Genomic DNA, 6,000 nt, shown 5'->3' on the forward strand with positions numbered 1-6,000 from the left:
TCTGTTCAAAGCTCCAGTAACAGCAGTCATACTGGTCAAGTGCAATGACTGGAAAGGGGCAATTGGTGAGCCCCAGAAGAGAGAGAGGAGAAATTTAAAAATGCAAAATTTTGCCAGAGCTCCATTTCTGACAGGGGACTTAAGGTAGGAAAAACTTAATTGTTTCATTTTTTACAAATTCCCTAAACAGGAAGAATGTTTTAACAAGAATTTCTTTAGGCAAATGTGTTAGAAGGAAGCAGTGACTGTGGCTTAGGTTATCAAATGGTGGGGCCTCGAGGCAGACAAACACTATCGTTATCCTTTCCATATTGAGGCTTTCCCCATTGCAATTTTGATATATCACAGGTCGGCATAAGAAATTAAATGGAATTTCTGGAGAGTTTTGTGAAAACCACAGAGGACATGTGAAGGCCAGCAGACAACACACAGCCTATGACCAAATACTTCACCTAAATTTTACAATAAGGTACTGTAAACACCCCATAAAAGAAAAAGAACAAAATTTAGACTTTTCTCTGGTATGAAGGGAGGGCCAAAACTTTTTACATGGATTTTCCATATTGTGGGGGTGCCGCACCCCTAACCCGCACAATGTGGAAGGGATAACTGTATTTTCCTCCCATATTTCACAGGTCTGGAAAAGTCATTCCTCTAGAAAGGGGAGGGACTAAAAAGTCTCACCCTCAAAAGGGGTAGAGTAACCTGTGACTGACAGTCCTGTCTATAGACCCACTATTTTCATGCAGCTACTAAACATGTGTTATCTCATTTGAGCCTCACTACAACAACAGTGCAGTATATATGTCATATAATATTACATCCATGTTTAAGAAAATGAAATCACTTAAAACTGACTTGACAGCTTTCATATCCCTAGTCAGTATTAGCAGCAGAATTTGAACCCATATCTTCCTGATTCTATGTCCAGTGTTTTATTCACTATACCTCTCCTCTATTTAATATGTTTAATGTCTGTACATATTTATATCATCTAAAAATTTATGCTAATTCATTTTTACCTGATTTTTTTTTCCATTCTCCTTTTCCTCTGCTTTACTTTTCTTCAGTTTGGAAGTTTCATGAGGGCAAGAATCAAAAATCAAATATCCACATGCTTCCTCTGTTCCTTCATACCCCATGCTCAGAAAAGGGACTGTGATATCAGTGAGCTCAATAATTATTTCTGAGTAGTGGATACTGAGGTCCATGGAAACCTATCCTAATGATGTTGTGATAGGCATATTGTTAATATTATATCACTATCTTCTTTCCTGTCAATGGTCATGAAACAGTGGGGTTTGCTCTGAAAGATGAAGGTAACATGAGGATTAAAAGATTTTTTTTTCCCCATTCACCACACTGCAGGGAGCTTCTTCTGCTCCCGTTATATTCCATCAAGGGTTGGCCAGAAAAAAGGGTGGAGGGGAGTGTCTAACATTTATCTGCCATCATAAATAGATCTCACCAAGGCACAAAGCCACTCTCTATGTTCAGTACAATGTCTGGTAATCAAAAACTTATTCATGGTTTCTGAACTGGGATTAGAGTTAATTAGTCATAAAACATAAGACCTAAAAATAAAATGACATCTTCTTGAGGGCAGCAACTGTTTTTCATTATGCCTTTCATTAGATGTGTCCTTTGTTCTCAGAGGACCAAAATGACATCTAAGTTACAGTGTGTCTGATTGTGGCTGATCAGATCAATACAAAGTCAGAATGTCCTATCACAGATTGGCACAAATAAGCCTGTGAACATTTGGAGTGGATTCTCTAAATCTGCTCATCTCAAGTTACTTTTGGGCTACTTCAATTCTGTTTTGCTCATAGAGCACACTGCCCTTTCTGTGATAAGGGCACACCATGCTCGGAGGTCCTTTGACTGTTTTTCCCTTGTCAGACAACCAATTCCCAAGTTCTTAATAAAGACATTAAGAGTGTCCTTGTATCACTTTTTTTGGCCACCATGTGAGCTCTTGTCCTATGTCTTTTTTTTTGACAACCATATGTTTGGCATTTGAACAATGTGGTCAACCCATCAGAATAGTAGTAGAGTTTAAATGCTTGGCAGTTTAGCACCAGAAAGGACCTTAGGGTCAGGTACTTTCTCCTGCCAAGTGATCTTCAGACTCTTCCTAAGACAATTTAAATGGAAATGATTTAATTTCCTGGCATAAGGCTGGTCTAGGTTTCACAGGCTTATAAGAAAGAGGTCAGCACAAGGATTCTGTAGACCTTCAGTTTGGTAGTCACTTTAATACTTCTTCTCTCCCACACCTTGCTTCAGATGGTGAGTTCAGGGAAGTCAAGAAATTTTATATCATATGTCTGGCATGTTGTAGGTGCTTGCTACATTCTTACAGTATGAAATAAAATTGAATAGAAACAACTGTAAAAATCATCTAGTCATCCCACTTACTTTACAAAGGAGAAGACTGAGGCCTGGGGACATGAAGTGATTTGCTAAAAATCCATTTTCCTAGTCAGGGATAGAGCTTTCAAATAAACCATTATCCTTTTGATGTGATTCCTGTTGTTGTATCCAACTCGTTGTGGGTTTTCTTGGCAAAGATACTGGAGTTGTTTGCCATTTCCTTCTCCAGCTTGTATTACAGAGGAGAAAATTGAGGCATACTGAATTAAATGACTTGCCCAGGGACACACAACTAGAAAGTGTCTGAATCTGGATTTGAACTCACGAAGAGAAGTCTTCCTAACTCTAGTCCCAGGGTTCAATCTACTACGCCACTCAACTGCCCTCTGATTATAGAGCTGCATTAGGAATTCTGTCTTTTTAGCCATTAATTTCCCCCCCTGCTCTTAGATCAAGAGCAGAAGCTCTTATCCTGGCACTACTCCAAGACCAAAGGAGAGATGAAACTCTAAAAAGTTAATTCCTGAGAAAGTTGATAGCTAAAGAGAGGCTGCTTCTCAATCCTGCCCTTCTTTGCTGTCTGATCTGTATCCCAATTGAGTCTCCATGGCTCCTTGGCCTACGCGCTTCCTGCTTCTGACTCTTCGGCTGCACCCCAGGCCCACTGTGACTAGTTTACAGAGCTGGCACCCTTTGGTTTGTTTTCCTCTGGGGCAGAATTTTCTCGTCTTAAAGGGATGTAAACCTCACAGGCTGACGTAACCCTAGTAGGCTTGGATGACCTCCATAAAAACAGACTGGGCAAGAAAGCATGAAATGAAACAGAGTTTCCACAGGTGGCAGGTCATTGTTACCAGGGCCGTCCCTAGGGGGATTCTGGCCCAAATATTTTTATATGGGTGAAATCAGGTTTAAATAAACAGCAAAGACAGCCTTGAAAGGAAAAAGAACATGCAGTCTTGGGGAAGGACATGGAAGGAGAGAAAGGAGAGACCTATCTCTTGGGGATGGTGGGAAATATTTACTGTTGTGTCTAAGGGTCTCATGATTTTTTCAGCACCAGGATCAACAGCTGCCCTCTCCTCACCTCCCCCTCTCTTGTTCTAGCAGTTTGGCCTCCCAAAGAATGGTCTACACCACTATTTTCCATGACTTGGGTAACAATGACTTTCACCTTTACTCCACACCATCTTTCCCAAAAACATTTTTGGGAAAGCATTTACCCAACTTTCCCTGTGGAAGTGGAAGTGAAAGTCTACTTCAACTCTGACAAAATCATTCAAAATTTAAAAAAAAAATGACTGTAGTGCTTCATTCGTCCAGTACTTTCCAGGAGTGAAGTGTTCCACGTAAGTTGAAGACTCAGAAAGGGTGCCCTCCTCCCTGATTCCCTACCTTCGGTTATCTAGACCCCCAAATGAAACACTAGGTTGGTACATTCATCAAAAGGGGCCTTTCTGGGGTGGCTAGGTGGCGCAGTTGGGGCAGCTAGGTGGCGCAGTGGACAGAGTACCGGCCTTGGAGTCAGGAGTACCTGGATTCAAATCCGATCTCAGACACTTAATAATTACCTAGCTGTGTGGCCTTGGGCAAGCCACTTAACCCCATTTGCCTTGAAAAATCTAAAAAAAGGGGGGGGCACCTTTCTCCTCAACCTATCTGTCAATGTTCCCTACCTTTCCCCAACCTGACTGAGCACTGACACTAACCATCTCTATCCCTGTGAGAAGGAACCCTAAATTCCCACTCCAATCAAACTTCAGGTCCACTTCCCAATTCCCATTGGTGATGGGCTGGACCCCTTCAGGTCCCCTGCCTAACAGCATGATTGTGGCTTTTTCTATTTCTTGGTTGAGCTAAGAGCCCTCAGCTATAATCCTAGTAAGATGAAGGACCAGTAGGCCTTACCATATGTCCACTTCTAGATCCAAAGGTCTTCCAGGTCTTAGCAATAGCCCTGCTCATAGACACTTGGACCCCAGAAGGGACACTGCCATCTGACCTGTAGATTCATCCTTACAACTTATAAATTAGAGGACAGTAAAGGTAATCTAAACCTTGTTTGATAGTTCACATCATAATCATAAGCTTCAATTTTTGTCCTATGATAAAAATTATCAGTTCTCTAAGGCTCTTTGCCCCTAAATTCAGCATTTTGTCTCCTCCCTTATTATCCAGATAGTAATTGTGACTTCTTGATACTTCTTGTGTCTGTTTCAGGCATCACTCCTTCTCTGTTTTATTTTTCTGTGTATTAGTAAACCAAATAACCAAATTTGTAGTAGTGTGATTGAGGGAAAACAGTCTGAGTGAGGATACAAGAGATTATAAAAAACATAATGCACCTTAGTAGCATGATTTTTAGATCATCTGTGTTTTGTTTCACTTGTTTTTTGAGTGTTTTTTTTTTCTGTTTAGGACTGTGTACTCTAAAGCTGAGGAAAAGAAGGCATTACTTCCTTCCCAGCATATTCAATAGAATATAAACTCTTGGAGGACTAAAAATGTTTCATTTTTAAGTTTTTGTATCCTCCATTTCCTATTCCAGTGCTAGAAATATGGTTAATAAATGCCTGCTGAATGAAACTGATGAAACATCCCAGTAGACGATAGCATGATATTCAGTTATTAAAGTATTATAATTGGGTGAAAGTTCACTTTTGTGGGTGAGATAGGGAAATAAGGAAGCTTGTCTGAAAGAGTGAAAAGTCTGAATTACAAAATATTTTTAAAGCAATTGCTTTTTATTTATTTTAAGTCTGTATAATAACTCTAATTCAATTCAAATTGGCAAAAATTAAATAAATGATTTCAAGGGGGCTGTGGGGTAGAAAAATAGATAGAGTGCCAGACCTGAAGTGAGGAATATTCATCTCCCTGAGTTTAAATCTGCCTTCAGATACTAGCTAGCTGTGTAACACTGGATAAGTCACTTAATTCTGTTTGCTACAGTTCCTCATTTGTAAAATGAGCTGGAAAAGGTGGCAAATTCAGTATTTCTGCCTAGAAAACTCCAAATGGAGTCACTAAGTTGAACACAACTGAAACAACTGAACAATAATCTAGCATCTAGGATGGTAGAAACTGGGAATATGAACACAGATGTGAAATAGACCCTACTCTTAAAAAGCTTATAATTAAAAGGGAAGAGGAATGACATATACACATATAACTTGCACACTGTGGTTCTAGATAAGCATATCAATGACCATGTCAAAATTTGAGCATTAGACATTCTTCATCCACTTGGTCTTTCCTATGTGGATGGTCAGACCAAACCCTTCTGAATCTTCATGGATCTCTTCCAAGAGGCTTACAATGTTCCCAAGCTCCATCTACAGAGCTTCACCATTCACAAAGAATCCCCACCTTAACTTGTACTCTGTACTGGATGTCCTTCATTAGAGTGAAGAAGGTCTTTAGTGAATATGCATTCTCCTGTTTATACCTTCTCCCATATTTATTATCAGAGAATCTTGAATAGAATTGCTTCAGTAATGACACCCTGAATAGATAACTCAAATGGAAAATGATTTGGGCCAAGAATTAAACAGAAAAAGGAGATCAGACTAACTTGCCTTCAGGAAATTGCAAAACTCCTCTTATGACACCACATTTCTTCCA

This window comes from Macrotis lagotis, chromosome X (assembly GCF_037893015.1).
Source record: "Macrotis lagotis isolate mMagLag1 chromosome X, bilby.v1.9.chrom.fasta, whole genome shotgun sequence".
NCBI classification, from domain to species: Eukaryota; Metazoa; Chordata; class Mammalia; order Peramelemorphia; family Peramelidae; genus Macrotis; species Macrotis lagotis.